Source organism: Mytilus edulis, chromosome 12 (genome assembly GCF_963676685.1).
Source record: "Mytilus edulis chromosome 12, xbMytEdul2.2, whole genome shotgun sequence".
NCBI lineage: Eukaryota > Metazoa > Mollusca > Bivalvia > Mytilida > Mytilidae > Mytilus > Mytilus edulis.
This window is the reverse complement of record NC_092355.1, coordinates 36,855,463-36,872,614: the sequence shown is the minus strand read 5'-3', so window position 1 is coordinate 36,872,614 and position 17,152 is coordinate 36,855,463.

The window sequence follows — 17,152 nt, the reverse complement described above, 5'->3', positions numbered from 1 at the left end:
ATATTCTAAATCTTTTACATCATTTTCCACAAAAAAGTTCTCTAAATCTTCAAAAACACCGAAAACAAAAACGGTGATTATTTTTCACCCTGCCTAACACCTACAAAGTTGAAATTTGGTTACCATATCGAACACATGTCTTTATATTTTGATACATATTATAAATAACTGTAAATATTTGCCCAGTAATGTGAGATTTTTGTAACTTTTGTCGTAAACCGTGTTTTCCAAACAGTGTCAAATGCTCTCTTAAAATCCACAATTGTGCAAAATAATTATTTGCCAATCGATAAATTTAAGGCAGCACAAAAATATTATCAGTAGTTGAAAATCCTTTTCTAAATCCAGCCTGATATTCTGATATAAGTTCAATTTCATCTGAGAAACTATTAAATCTCTCATTCATTATTGATGAAAAAGTTTTTCCTAAACAAGAGTTTAATGTTACACCTCTATAATTTGCAGAGTCTGCTTTGGAACCTTTATTCTAAAAAAAGGAATCATAATACCAAGAGACCATAACTCTGCAACTATTCCTGTATCTAATACTAGATTAAAAAATTTAACATATATTGGCATAAGATCATATACTGTACATTTTATATATTCATTAATTATTTTGTCACATGCACTAGCTTTATCATTTTAATTTTTTTTTATACTTTTTAAAATCTCATCTTCGGTTGCAACACCATTCAATACGTTATACAATTCATATTGTAAATTTTGTACATTAAAATTAACATCTGGTTTCTCAGTTTTGAGTCACATCTATTCATATCTTTGAAATTACACATATCCACAGTGATTGATATAATCTTGCATCCAGTTCCTGTTAAGTTATGGGCATAGAAAATTCTAGAGAAAAGGACCGAATATAAGATAATATCTATACGTTTCAGAAACCAAAATGTGGACTACTATACACAATGCAATAAACAAGAGCTTACTGGATATAGTGCGCAGTTGTTTCTTATATATAACTACTCTGGAGCTCATAAAATGAAGCATTAATTATAATCAACATTATTGTCATCCGAGATATATAATCTTAATTTTATCATTGTAACGAAATAGCAAGCACAAACATACGAATATACTTGCCCTAATTGACCATTCCCTTGAAAATCGATAAAGGGAAGGTTTGTTAAGTCAACATGATCTCATGGTAATCCTTATGTTTTTCTAATGTTGTCTCGTGCTCATCAACCCAAAATGCACACATGTAATACCAATATTTAAATATTAATATAAAAACATATCCACATTTTGGTACTTATGGGTGGGAGTGGTTGGAACTTATCAAGAACCTCATCAACCCAAACAGGCAATATGTATTGCCTGACCAAATCAAAAGTACCAGGATTATAATTTTATACGCCAGACGCGCGTTTCGTCTACATAAGACTCATCAGTGACGCTCAATCAAAATAGTTAAAAAGCCAAATGAATACAAAGTTGAAGAGCATTGAGGATCCACAATTCCAAAATCAAACATAGCCCTTAAACCAACCACCACTTGGATATTGAAAGAATGAGGATGTCTCACATGTACTTCCGCCAAAGATATCAACCAATGAGGTTATACACATATCCTCAGTGATTGATATAATTTTGCATTCAGTTCATGTTAAGTTATGGGCATAGAAAACTCTATAGTCTATACAGCATATTTGCAGGCCAATCTCAAATTACACCACTAGCAAGGCTTTCCCTTAAGGAATAGTATTCCCAATACTCAAAACAAAACTATCTTTTTTTTATTAAATATTATTCCTTAATTACTTTACAACTACTAAACATTTCAAGATACATGTATACAGTTCTTTATAAATAGTTTCATAATTCACTAAATTCTCATGAAATTGACCATATACAGACTTTTAATTTGCGTTAAGGCAATGAACTCATATCAAAATGAACATTGTCATTATTTTATTATTTTAATAACATCTTCAGCATGTGGAAAGATTGTAAGCAAAGGGACTTCACCTCCAAGTGTAGATTATGCTGGCTTGTCTCTTTCTTTACTGTTGTTGAAAAGGAAAAATCCCATTGCCTACAATCCACGTGGAAAACCACTAGGGAATCAGTGTCCCTCGAACTGTAGACAAAGAAATTTGAATTAAAAAATGTAACCATACATAAAATTAGTATACATTTGTACTAGTATACAAAATCTTTCAACGTATTTATTAAATAAAACAAAACAAAAATATTGCAACCATTATTTAATCTCCCGAAACAAAAAGAATTATATACACATCCAATACTAAACATTATGAAATTACGGACAAATTATTAGAATTACTTTAAAAAAAAAAGAGAGACGAAAGATACCAAAGGGACAGTCAAACTCATAAATCCAAAACAAACCGACAACGCCATGGCTAAAAATGAAAAAGACAAACAGAAAAACAAATTTGAACATAAAACTGCTTCCTTCTTTTTTAGTACCGTGCCATCTCAACACAGACATACATAATAAGTGTTATATCCATATTTCTCCCATTCATTTTTTTTTCTTTTATTATAATTATTATCCTATTTTCAGAAATCAAAACATTACTTAAATTGCAATTTTTTCTCACCATATACTGATCAGAAAAAAATCCTTTGCTTTTAGGTTGTTCGAACACATTGACATGAATCATCGTGCAATGTCATATTACTTCTCCTTCATTCGTCAGCCTATAAAAGCTGTAGGTAACACCATCTGAAAACAAAAACATTCTATTCAATTCTATGTACAATCAAACAGACCTCTGAACGCGGACCTCGACGAAGACACCTTATAATTCAATACACATCACTCCGGTAAACAACATTTATATCATGTGACATGTCACACTAAATTATTCCACGTTCTCAATATTTCTTTTCTAACAAAGTCTTTAAAGAGTATATTCTATCAGTATGTACGATGTAATAATTAATGAAAAGTCAACAACACTCTAAAGTAATAAAAGAAACTATTTACCCTATAAACAATTTATCATTCTCCTTTCAACTACAGGTCCTAAAATGGCCATAGCCCCAACTTCCACATAGATTTTATTTAGCGATTACACTTTGCCCTGCGTTTAACCGGCGCACGGCATAAAAAATATCTGACCACTTGGGTTGATAATAACTACCCATGGTCTAAATCTCAAAACATTTTGCCACCAAGGTCAAACATAATCATCTAGTTATATCAAGAAGCCGTCAAGGCGAATATAAATGACCACAAAGGTCTTAACGCCCCCAAGTCTAGTATTTCTAATTTAATGTTGCCACCAAGGCAAATGCAAAAAATAATAAAAATGACCACCTAGGTCTATTGCCACCAAGGCATATATAAATGACCACCTAGGTCTATTGCCACCAAGGCATATATAAATGACCACCTAGGTCTAATGCCACCAAGGCATATATAAATGACCACCTAGGTCTATTGTCATCAAGGCATATATAAATGACCACCAAGGTATTAAAGCCACCAAGGTAAGTAAAGTAAGTAAGTAAAAGTTAAAGAATATAGTTACTTTGCCGACAACACGTGGAGCACGACCTTCCCACAGCTTGGATATTGAAAGAATGAGGATGTATCACATGTACTTCCGCTAAAGATATCAACCAATGAGGTTAAGTCATAGAGAGCTTCAATAGAAATTTTAGGGTCTACGCCTTTTTTTTATCTGACCCAATACTATTCAAAATATTCCAAAACGTTTTACTATTGATTTTTTTGTTTGGCGTAATTTATTTCATATCTTTCTTTGATACAGTTCATATGCTTTAGAAATTTCAATTTTATAACTTTAGCTTGCATTTTTCCTATGTATTCGATTATCAGCATTTTGTCCCGCGCTTTATGAAAGTTTGTTCTACTTTTAAAACATTGATTGTTAAACCAAGGTTTATTGTCGCTTTTTGGTTTGCGATTTTAAAACGGCTTGTATTAACCAAAAGTTTTTGTAGCAACTGATTGAAAAAAGTTACTAATTCTCTTTACAACTTTGTTCATCTTATTTTGATGAATCCCGTGTAGTATCTAATTAGGTCTCGCCACTTTTCCGTGGAAAGACCTTAAGATTTTGTTCTGATTATTTTTATTTTTTTTCTACCGCCTAATTTTTTTCTAACGTAGTATTGATGTTTTAAAAGATGTCGCTTAGATATTTGGAATATGATATCGTATAGTTTATACGCTTTTAAAATTGACAACGGTGTAACCAAATACTTCACGTTGTAAGAGTTATCTCCCCAAACACTATTTTTCTTGTGGCCACTACTCCTTCGCAACCGCAAAAGATTAGGACAAAATTATTTTGCCATTTTGCTCGTTACATCTTCAGAATTAGTTTTTTTTTATTTTGACCGAAGCTATCCAGAGACTCCATATGAGAGTTATTCCCCCTTATGTATTTGATATAGGTGATATGAGTTTCTACCAGGTAAACCATAAGTGATAGAGACATAAGGTCTTTTGATTTGAGATCCGTGGTCCAAAAAAATGAAAATGAGGTCCAGGTCAAAGGTCAAGGTCATATTTTAAATTTTTGATTTCATCTTATTTTCAAAAACCTTAAAAGATATCGACAAATTATTTTTATCAAATTGTTAGTTGCGACATGTCGTAACACTAAAATTTTGATTGCAAGGGTACGTTGACCGTAAATGGGAGTTTTCTCCACTTTAATATTTAGAATAATGCTTAGAGTGATGTAAATCATTATCCATACATAATACAGACCTAGGGTCTTTTGATTTGAGGATCTTGGTTTACGACCTTGACATTGAGGTCAAGATCATAATCAAATTCGACGTTGTAGATTTTTACCCTTGCCCTAAATTCATATTTTTACATCATAGATCTGATAATAATTCTATGTTAGATAAACATAATCATTTGGAATTAAAAGTTGTATAGTTATCAATAAGTACATTTTCAAAATCATTTATTTATTTAGACTTGATGAAGATCTACATGATTTAACGAATAAATGTAAGAAGATGTGGTGTACTTGCCAATGAATTAGATCACCGTACATCCTTCAACAACGAGCGAAAACCTAACCGTTTAAACATTTATAAAATTTCCCAAAATTACAAATATGAATTAAAACAATTCAAACAAGAAAACTATCGGCCTGATTGATGTACAACACTTATAGAAAAATACAAACAACAACGACAACCACTGGTCACAGAAAAGAGGGGTTTCAAACCATATGTCCCAATTGAAAAATAATTTCGTCAAACAAATGGGAGGTCTTATCTACGGAACAAAACCCGCATCCGCCACTGTACAGTCTCCTGGCTAGTATACCTGTAGGATAGTCAAAGATAATGGCGTTAAACACACATTTTCTTTATTTATGTTTTTATTTCATTCAGTTCTTCAATTTATCGATTGATTAATAAAAATATTGAATCAATTAGTTTAGTTAATCTATTAGTAATTAAATGTCAGTACGATCTTTTTGATAAGATTGTAAGGCCTATATTGCTATATGGCTGTGAAATTTGGAGATTTAGTTTTATTGATGCAATAGAAAGTGCATTTCAATTTTTGTAAACTTTTCTTAAACCTGAAAAAAATCAACCCCAAACTTTATGGTTTATGGAGAGCTAGCTCTTTTCCTTTGTCAGTATATGTGGAACACCGTATGGTATCTTTTTGGTCTAACATTGTAAACAGTTCCGATAGTAATTTATATAGATATATTTATAAACTCAACGTAGATGGTGGATTTACTTTCGATTGGTTGATTTGTATAAAAAATATCTTGAATAAATATGTATTTTAAAATATTTGGTAACTATAGTTTTAATCCAAAAGCATTAAACAGAGACTTTTTTTACCAATTTCAGCAGACTTGGAAATCAGAAATGGAATATTCTCCAAAGGTATTATGTTAAAAACTGTTTAAAGAAATCTTTGAATTTGCAGATTATTTAGACTTATTACGCTATAAAGATAAGATAACGTTGTATATGTTTAGAACTGGAAATCATCGGTTACCTACAGCAACCGGTAGATGGCGTAGAATTATGAGACAGAAAAGGTACTGTGAACTTTGTAACTCTCAAGAGATAGGTTGATGTATTCTAAACTGCACAACTCTAACAGAAAGTAGAAGACCTTTTCTTAAACCTAACTATGTAAGCCGAGTAAATGTTTCGAAATTGGGCACTTTATTTATTTCAAAACATATTGTGTTTTGAAAAATTTGTGTAAATTAATTTGAATTATATATACATAAAAGTATGTTCTCCAGGCTGTCACCAATCTCTCATTCTTGTTGCTCGCTTTGTTCAAACTGGTCATACGTAAAAATCTGTATGTTAATATTATATGTAAAAATATCTTTCTTTTTACCGTTCACTTGGTTTTATAAGAAATAAAGAATCTAAATTAAATAATACAATTAATTTTATTTAGTTTTTCGGATTTAATTACCTTAAATTAAAGGATGCGAAAAGATATATTAATGTAACTTTTGCAAAGTTCAAGTTGATCAATTATTGATTTAAGTGAATAAATGAAATTTATTTTCTCGAGGAATAAATCAAATCAGGAACATATATATTGTTAGGTATACTGTTCCCAGATTGAATAGTATACAAATCCTAGTTCTTATATTATAGTAATAATTATGTATCGGCGAAAAGGATAGTATAATTGTCAGTGTATATAAAGTGCGAATCCAGCTAGTTCATTTTTACTGTTATATGCGGGTATGTCTATTGTAGAATAAAGGATCATGGGAAAACTGTATTTGTTTACGTTTTGAAAATATCAAGTTAAAGGATTTTAAGTTAAGCTTTAACATATTTTCATTGTGATATGTCTTTATAATATACAAACATAGCATTAAACTTCAAATAAGTGTTATAAAAGCATCATAATATAGCATATCGATTATTGAAAGCGATCCATTTTAACTATAGATGCGATGAATTATCACTGTTAGTGCAGTCATTATTAATGTAGAAGTTTCAAAGATGCGAGGAATTTTTATTGTAGAATTATGTGATAAATGCACTTGCAACAAATAAAAAAAAACTTAGTTGATGACTTTAGGATTTATGATACATGTATTTTCCAATTGAAATACAAACTCCTCATTCATTCTTCATCAAATATATAGCTTTTCAAACTTGTAACAAAAGCGATTCTCAAAATGTCATATTGTATTCTTCAGATTACGTTTCTCCTTGATTTTAACTTATATAGTGAATCACTGGAGCGTGACAGCAGCGGGCCCTCTTAAGCAGTCAGTGGGCCCCTACTTATGAAAAATTCTAGATCCGCGAATGGATACTACCACAGAGGTAAAACCATGCACATTTGGGTTATTGTACACGAAATGCATGCTACAATTCATTTTTGTTGATTTTAGACCCTTTGGAACTCTATGTGGGCTATTTCAGCAACTAGGCAAAAAATCCCCAAACTTGATACATGGTCAGATTCAGCATGTCAACGAATTCCAAATATCTATATTAAAGGACTTTTGTCTATAAATTTGGACCCCACAAAATTGAAAAAGGGACCAAAAATATGAAAAAATGCATGCATCGGATACTTTTGTTATTGAAGGCATGACTGTAACAATAGGATGAATATACAAAAATATCTTTTTCTGGGGTCTCATTGGGGGGTTCTGATCCCGGATCCCGCTTACTGTTTTGGCAGATTCCCGTATTCCGCTTATTGTTTTGTCAGATTCCCGTATCCCGCTTATACTATGCAGTTCTAATTTTTTGTAATTATCCGTGTCCCGCTAGACTTCATTTCCCGTTTTTCTCTACACAATCATTTGACTTTCACCTGTCACGCTTGCAAAAAATCGGCAATCCGGCGTGACGCTTATACCCAAATGCGACCCACTATTTTACTCTATTTTGACTCATATAAAGCCCATTATAAATATATTAAAAAAGTAGCGTAGATTTTTTCATCCCTTTTTATCCCGTCTCGTTTCGTTTTTGACCCATATAGATGTCGTATGTGACAATGAGACAACTCTCCATCCGAGTCACAATTTATAAAAGTAGACCATTATACGTCAAAATACGGTCTTCAACATGGAGTCTTGGCTCACACCGAACAGCATGTTATAAAGGGCTCCAGTGTAAAACCTTTTAAACGGGAAAACAAAGGTGCAATCTATATCAAGATGTACGTAATTAGTGGTGAAGTGTCATGGAAATGGATAAAAAAATAAGGATAAAGATCTCTATACGCTTTATAAGAAACTAAATGGAATACATTTGAAATAAATGTTATTTCTATTGAATTTAGTAGAGTGTTTTAAAACCAAACTTTTATCCGTAAGTTAAATTTTATCAAATCTTTCTCTTACTTTATCTATTATTTGAGCAAGTCGGCTAAATTAAGGCTTTACAGCTAATTTCCTAATGCATGTAAAGCAAAACTTTGGTTGGCTTGCTTGCTTTGTTTGTATAATTGTTTATACAAACTTTGTAAATAAGATTGACATTTTTAAACAATATGAATAGGCATAGTTTGACCTGTATTTTTAATATTTGAATTAAATTGGGTGTTATCATAATGATTATCCAATAAAAAAAGCAAGCAAATCAACTAAAGTCTTGCTCTACATGCTTAAAGAAATGAGCTGTAATAGATAAAAAAAATAATAATTATACAGTGAAAATGCACCGCATATACAATACTAATGATTCGCTCCACAGTTAAAATGAAAGAATAGTATCATTATTCGACAGTAAACATGACTAGCATTACGAAATCATCATAGTGGAATTTAGTTAAATATGAAGAAACTGAATGACAAAACATATTCTACGTTATACAACTTTAATAATTGTATTAAAATGAATATTTTTTACTGCAACAACATCTCACCTGTTAGTTATAAAGCACCTGCACGATCTGTTCGTGAAATGTCCTAAAAATTCACCTATTTTGGTATATATTTCACAGTTGGATGGCTTTAGGCGCGATAAATCCCGCTCGCATCTCTTACTTTGTTTTATTAGTATTATGTATTTCTGAACATATACATTTTAACTATTTTTCTTCATTTTCTTCAAAAATTAAAAAAAGTTCGTCTGTTTATTTATCATTCTACATTAGACATTTATGGCATATACAGTAAAAATGATATTTTAGGATCCGCACTTTACATACACTGATTGTTGTGTTGGAAGTTTATTGTGTTGGAAGAATCGTAAAAGTGTTTTATTTTCTAAATTCTATTTATTTACTCGGACATCGTAGAGTTTAAAATTCTTTTTTTTACCATATTGGACTTCATATTGTGTATTGAATTGAAACACGAACGCGGACCTCGATGAGAACACCTGGATTGAAAGTTTGCAAATATTCCGACCAATGAAATTCATTTTACTATGTAACGCGAACTTCAACGAAAGCACCTAGTAGATGAAATATGGTGTATTGAATTGAAACATGAACGCGGACCTCGATGAGAACACCTTGATTGAAAGTTTGCAAACATTTTAACCAATGAAATTCATTTTGATATGTAACGCGAACTTCAACGAAAGCATCTAGATGAAATATTTTATGTATACGATAATCAGTTTTTATTAAGACATTACCGCTCAAATATAGTTAATAAAAATTATATCAGAGCAACAATGCATAATTGTTTCTTTTCCATTCTTGTTTATTTTAATAATGTTATGTTGATTTTAATTTGGTAGGTAGACTTATATTAAATGTCCTAAACGTAAATATACAGTTTTTTTTAAATGCATTAGACGTAAGATAATGTCGACTTAGAGTCAAGGTCGTAAAACTTAAATCAACCAACCCATCGTTATCGCAGACTAAAATTTATCTCATATAAACAGAATATATGTTCATTTATAGCAAGACGTTTTGTACGTCATGGTGCATGACAGCACAATAATCCCTTTACAGAATCGGAACCACAATTCACAATTTTCGTATTGTGCTGCTTTTCCACAATGAACGCCTGTTTCGCGTCAGTGACCGATATTACAATTTGAAACACAGTTTTAAAAGTTTATTGAGCTGTTCCTTCATTTACAAAGTTGTGCAAGACTTAACTGTTTATTAAATTCAACAAATGTCAACATTATCTTCATTAATTTTATTATTTAACACAACATTGCTTTTATTACAAGCTATTTCATATATCAATATACAGCTAGGGAATATTTGTTGTTGACCGAAAATATAAGATACATCGATTTAAACTATTATTAACTAACTAAGTAACTTTAATTTCCGTGTCTATATTTAATTTACGAGTACACTATAGTAAGACAGAAAAAGAGAAACGGAAATATACAAGAATACCTAAAGTTTCGTAAGTCATTGCAATGGACCATACATTACTGACTTGTCACAAGTTTTCATAGCACTCAGCAAGTTTTGAAACGAAAATGTGAGATAAAGATCTACTGCATTTGGGCAAATTAAAAATATGTTAAACATCTAACTATTTTATTTTTAACAGATTCACAAGTTTTAAATTTTTTAAACCGTGCATCAATATTTTATTTTTTTATTTAAATTCCTTATATGTTACGTGTATTGATCATTCATTTGTTTAAATTGTGATAAGTATATGACTTTAATAAGAATACACGCATTTATATATATATAAGTCGATAAAGTTTGAAACAAATAAACGAAAGATACATCGATGTTGTTTTGCTTGAGTGATTTACCTGTTAAAAGCTCGGGTCTCAACACGGTTTAAAACGAATTAATACCAGTTTGAAATAGTTTAACGGGGGCGTGGCCTATTTGTTTGACGTAACTTACCGCCAACTTGAATTAAATTGAACGACTGCAAGCGAATCTATTTGACTGGCATTAAAATGATTTGATATGCATTGAAATCAATTAAAAATGATTTTTAATTTTTGTCAATCTTTATCAAATGACGGTTAATCTCATTTAAACAGCGTTAATGCGTTTTTGTCCGATCAAGTTAAATTCGGGTTACTAGTGAGAGCCATAGGAATTGACTTTTAACTGAAAATAAATGTTTTCATATCAAAATATATTGTTAGTGGGGGAAAGACCTTCAATTGTTCTCTGAACAATTGGTTTTTAATTCTAACAGTATTTGTTCTAATTGACAATCATGATCACTTTTAACTTTATCTAAAAGTTCTGAACACTTCTCCTTTCTCCCCTTGACATATTTGTCACTACAAAAGTGTGCGAGTTCGTCATTACTATTACATAAAATCACTGGAGCTTGAATAACTAAATGTAATTGACAATGGACATTTGAGACCAATGGATCAAATTCCATAATATCGAACTCTTTAACAACTTGAAATAAATTCGATGACAATAATAAATAGTCAATAACACTTGTGTCATTACAAGTTTTTTACCAATATCTTTATCATTACCTACTCTTGAGTTTGCTATATACCTTTTATTTCTTTTACATACATTTAAAAGTTTGTGTCCATAATTATTTGGTGCACAGTTACAACTTGTAACTCTGTGTAATAAAATACTGTTTCTTGGTAAATTTTCGTAGTCAAACATATTCAAAAGTATATCCTCGTCTGAGTTAAATTAAAAAAATATCAACTAGATTCTGGTCCGGTATCATATAGTGGAATATAAACACAACCTAGTAGACTATCACATTTCTTGTTTACTATAAGTTTTGAAATCTTAAACCACTGTACAAATTCACAATCTGTATTTATAAAGTTTAAATAACCTTTTAACTTATTTCAATACATACGTACACCCCCCTCCCCTTATTTTCTTTTACATTTTTTTTTATAATTTTAGAATAATACATATAGTCATCAGGTATATTTAATATATCAATATCAGACAGGTTTGTTTCTGTAAACAAACAAATACCATAATTTTTTATCATCTCTATAAATTCAGGACATAACAGTTTTTGTTTATACCACAAACGTTAAGAAAACAAATTTCTAATTCAGAAAATATAAGATCAGCATAATAAGTTCGATGTTCACTAGTGCTGATATCTCTTTCTGTTCCTCTTGCACAACATCCCTATGCACCAGGAAAAGGAGGAGGTGGTCTTTGCTCCATTGGTCGCTGGTTTTGGAATGGTGGTCTAGGTGGCATTTGTGGTGGTGGATGCGGGAAGAATCTCTTGTTGTTGATATACAGTATATCATCATGTAAATGTGCAACGTTTCCTTTTTGTCTTGCATCCTTCATGATCGGCACCAATTCACGTCTTCGCTGAATAACTTCTCCTGGGAATTGTTCATGAACAAGAAACTGAGTGTCCCTTTCTTTCAATTTTTTTCTCTTGCAGCCGCCATCACCATTTCGCGGTCCTTTTCAAATGTAACTACGATTCCCCTCGGACCGCGGTTTCAGTCTATGTACCACGTGAAACGGAATATTGTTTTCGATTCCAAGTTCATTTGTTAAAAATGTTTGAAGTTTTTCTTCCATATTTACAGTTTGTTTGGTATCAGAAACATCGAGAATCCCGCGAAATATCAAATTGTCTCTCATCGATCGAGTTTGTATATCAACTATCCTGTCCCTTAATTCGTCATTTTCGTTTTGAAGTGTATCATTTTCTCTTTGTATAAATCTACATTCTGTTCAATGACCAATGATCGTATTGATGATTCATGTATATATGTGTTGTGTTTGTTAATTTGTTGTCGCATATCTGTTACGTTTCTGTCTAAATACTTATAGCATTCATTTTCACAACAATCTCATCGAGTATGTCTTATTTTTGACGTTTTTGTGAACAGTCTATCATAAAGTTTTCAAACTTACTATACATCGAGAATTCAGTTGGTTGAGATTGTGGCGAGCTAAAGCTGGGATGAGTTTGAAGAGGTTGGTTCACTATAAGAAAATCTGAAGGAGTGGTTGGGGGAGCCATAAGATAAGATTGATACGGGGTTCCGATTGAAATTTGACCGTATGTGTTTAAATAGTTTACATTATCCGGATTACCATATAATATGTTGTGAGATGTATTTAATTGATCTGCTACTGGAGTATATGGTGTATATGGTGTATTGCGGTTAACACTTTGTACTTTGTTTACATTGGCGTCCATTTTTGTTGTTTTTAATTGTGGCGGTGTTTTCCTTGAACTTCGTTTCCTTTTATTCTCATTGTGTACTTTTTCTGTACTTTTCCTTTTTCCTCTTTTGATCCCATTGTTGATCAAGGACCTAATGTTCGACATGATATATCACAAAAATCCAATATATATATTCCACAAAACATATAACTAATAACTTTTTTTGTGAGAGCTCCGAAGTCCTATCTGTCCTGTCCGCCATTATAAGTATAAGAGGAAGCTGCCATAATGCTGCCGATTTGTTTAAATAAAATTGCCTAACTTATAGACTTCAAATTATTTGCCAGTGAAATTTTATCGTATAAGTCTTTTTAACCTTTTATGTTGAGTTCAAATATTATTTATGTATATAAAGTTTGTATAAATTACAAGTGGTTTTTGACTTATCACTTACTCGACACGTCTTATTAATCTAACATATTTACAATCATAAAGACGTATGATGCCACTTCGCATTTAGAAAAACATAAATAAAAGATTTGTACATAGTCTATATCAAGATAAATTTTCTTCAGGACAATTGGTTTAATGTTTGAGAACACATAACGCTTTCTGTATGCTTTAAATTATATATAAATATACTAAATAAATAAATGATTTGGACAATACATTGAAGGTATAAAAAGTCATGAGAATTCCGAATGCAATTAGGTTATATCCGGGCACTCTGGTTCTAAACCTTGGTTCCATCTGGGTTTTCTGGTTCTGAACCTTGGTTCTTTGGTTCGAAACCATGGTAACTGGTTCAACATCCGGGTTGTTTGGTTAAAGCAACCCAACTTCTTGGTTCCATCTGGGTTCTATTCTAGAATATTCTAATGTTCCCGTTGAACATAACAGAAGATAACCGCAAGTCTCCGAATAAAAAGGTAAAGTAGGTCAAAGACGCTAAAATTATTTTATAACATTAAACATTTTGGCATCGACGGTAAAGGAAGTTATATAAGGTATTTATCTTCTCATTTTAATTATTTTGATAAGGAATCTAGATAAAAATAAAGCATCGTATAGATTTTTAAAACAAACCGAAGTATAATACGTACAGTACATCGAACATCCTTTTATTTAATTCCGTCATTTTGTTTTGTTTTTTTTTTTTTTTTTTCCTTTACTCATCCCTTATTTACGTAAATATGTCTAGACAGTGGCGGATCCAGAACTTTTCCGAAGGGGGACCCGCTCCAGTCATGCTTCAATGATTCCCTATATAATCAACCAAATTTTTTCCACGAAGGCCTCCCCCCCTGGATCGGCCTCTTGGTTCCATCTGGGTTCTATTCTAGATCATTCTAATGTTCCCGTTGAAAATAACAGAAGATAACCGCAAGTCTCCGAATAAAAAGGTAAAGTAGGTCAAAGACGCTAAAATTATTTTATAACATTAAACATTTTAGCATCGACGGTAAAGGAAGCTATAAGGTATTTATCTTCTCAATTTAATTATTTTGATAAGAAAACTAGATAAAAATACAGCATCGTATAGATTTTTAAAACAAACCGAAGTATACAGTACATCGAACATCCTTTTATTTAATTCAGTCATTTTGTTTTCTTTTTTTCCCTTTAAAAATCCCTTATTTACGTAAATATGTCTAGACAGTGGCGGATCCAGAACTTTTCCTAAGGAGGGCCCGCTCCATTCATGCTTCAATGATTCCTATATAATCAACAAAATTTTTCCCACAAAGGCGGGGGGGGGGGGGGGGGGGGGCGCCTATGCTAGGAGTTTTAAAACCACCCAATTAGGACATGATGTTTATATGGCTAACGATATGTGCATCTAGCCACTTGACCAGTTGACGACTTGCATATATATTTGATTGCACATTTATTATCAAGTTCGACTGAATTTTTTTAATGGCTTTTTAATAATGTCAGATTTGAAAGAAATACATGTGATGTATATGTAAGAAATCTTTTTGTTCAAAACAGAATGTTAAAAGACATATAAAGGAAAGTTATGATCAATAAGTTGGTAAGCTTTCATTAGTTGGAAGAAAAGTCATAAAATATAATAAAATATATAATAATGTACAATAAATTTGTCAAATTTGATACTAATTCAGTCGTTGTGAAGGGCATGCATATAATCATTCGACCAAAAAAAAGAAATCAAGATTAAGATTGAATATTTTTATAATAAAATTATATGTACATGTGTTAATGACAGTGCTAGTGGGATGTGTATCACCAGCACAATAGTAAGAACTTCTGTGTTAGCGCCATGATTTAGGAATATGAAGAGTTACACGTACTAGTCCGTCTGTCCCGAACGTCCCATACAAACGGGTTCCGCACTTCTTACTTTAGTTTCCCTCAACCAAATACTACAAAACTTATACACAATATATAAAAGAAGCTGGTGCATGAGTGCCAATAAGAACTCTCCACAAGAGACTAAATGACACAGAAATTAATAATTATAAAATGTAGCCTAGGTCACCACACGGTCTTCAACAATGAGCAAGGTTCATACCGCAAGGTCAGCTATTAATGCACCGACATGACAATGTAAAACAATTCAAACGAGAAAACAAACGGTCTAATTCATGTACAAAAAAATAAACGAAAAACAAGATAGGCACGTGCATATAAAATGAGGCGCGGTTAAAAATGTTAGAGGGATCCCAACCCTCCCCCTTATGTGGCATGAGTGCCAATGAGAACTCTCCACAAAATACCAGATGACACAAACACTAACAACTATAGGTCATATACAGATTTCAACAGTGAGCAAAGTCAATACCGCATATAGTCAGCAATAAAAGGCACTGAAATGACATTGTAAAGCAATAATCAAACGAGAAAATAAACAAACAAATTTATGTACAAAAAATGAACGAAAAACAAGTATGTAACACATAAAAAACGACATTCATTGGATTACAGGCTCTTGACTTACCACAAGCACATACATACCGAATAAGGTGGGGTTGAACATGTAAGCGGGATCCCCACCTCAACACAAAATCAAATTTGAAATTTTTAAGTGTCACTTTTACTTTTCAAGAGTTATCATGTCCCTTTAAAAAATATAAGAAGTGCTGACTCTTTCGTTTCCTTTCTCTTAAATAAGTCTGACTCAACTAAATGTAAGGAACCTTATACGCGATTCACATTACCCCATAACACAGATCTATGAAGCTCAATATTGGGTCCCGATGGCGTCACTGTTCATGATTTTTTTAGATGTAAAAAGTTGTGGTACGAGTACCAATGATACAAATGTCAACCCGGAGCCTTGAGATAGGAAAACTGCTAATCTAGTGTTTCCGTTCTTTAACTTTAATTTGCCTCAGCCAAATGTTTTGAAACTTATTCGCAATGCTTATGGTCACATTTTTAGTACGGTCAAAACTACGCGAATCCTGCATCTATATGTGGACGTTTACTATTTTTTTCACAAGCAGGGGCATCTGTGATTAATAGATATATTCTACATTTGTTTCAGTAATCAGCTTATTTACTTCCATTGAATTCTTTTTTAAATAGACTTGACTTGCACATTCTTTTTCAGGATCTCGGTGCAGTTTGGTAACAGACAGTGATATTTCAAGTTAAATGTGACCAACTTAACAAAGTGTTTCACTAGATTGAGCTCTCTGTCTTAGTGTACTTTAATGGTTCTTAGCATTGAGTTCAGTTTATTGATATGCGTATACCTTCTGTGTGAATTTTTATGATGTAAAAGCAGACATTTCACACCTACATGTCTATGAAATGAAATCTAAGGTAAAATGATTGAAACATTTTGCATTATCTATCACAACTGGCAGCACACGATGCTACTGAAGCAGTAAATTTTCTTACTTGATATTCACGGAAATTAAAGGATTTAGTTTCATCTGAACCAAACATTCTTAAAAATTGAGAATGGAAATGTGGAATGTGTAAAAGAGACAGTAACAATGTCAAAAGAGCAGAAGCAGTCAAAGGCCACTTATGAGTCCTCATAGCTGACTATGCGGTGTGGACTTTGCTCATTGTTGAAGGCCGTACGGTGACCTATAGTTGTTAATGTCTGTGTCATTTTGGTCTTTTATGGATAG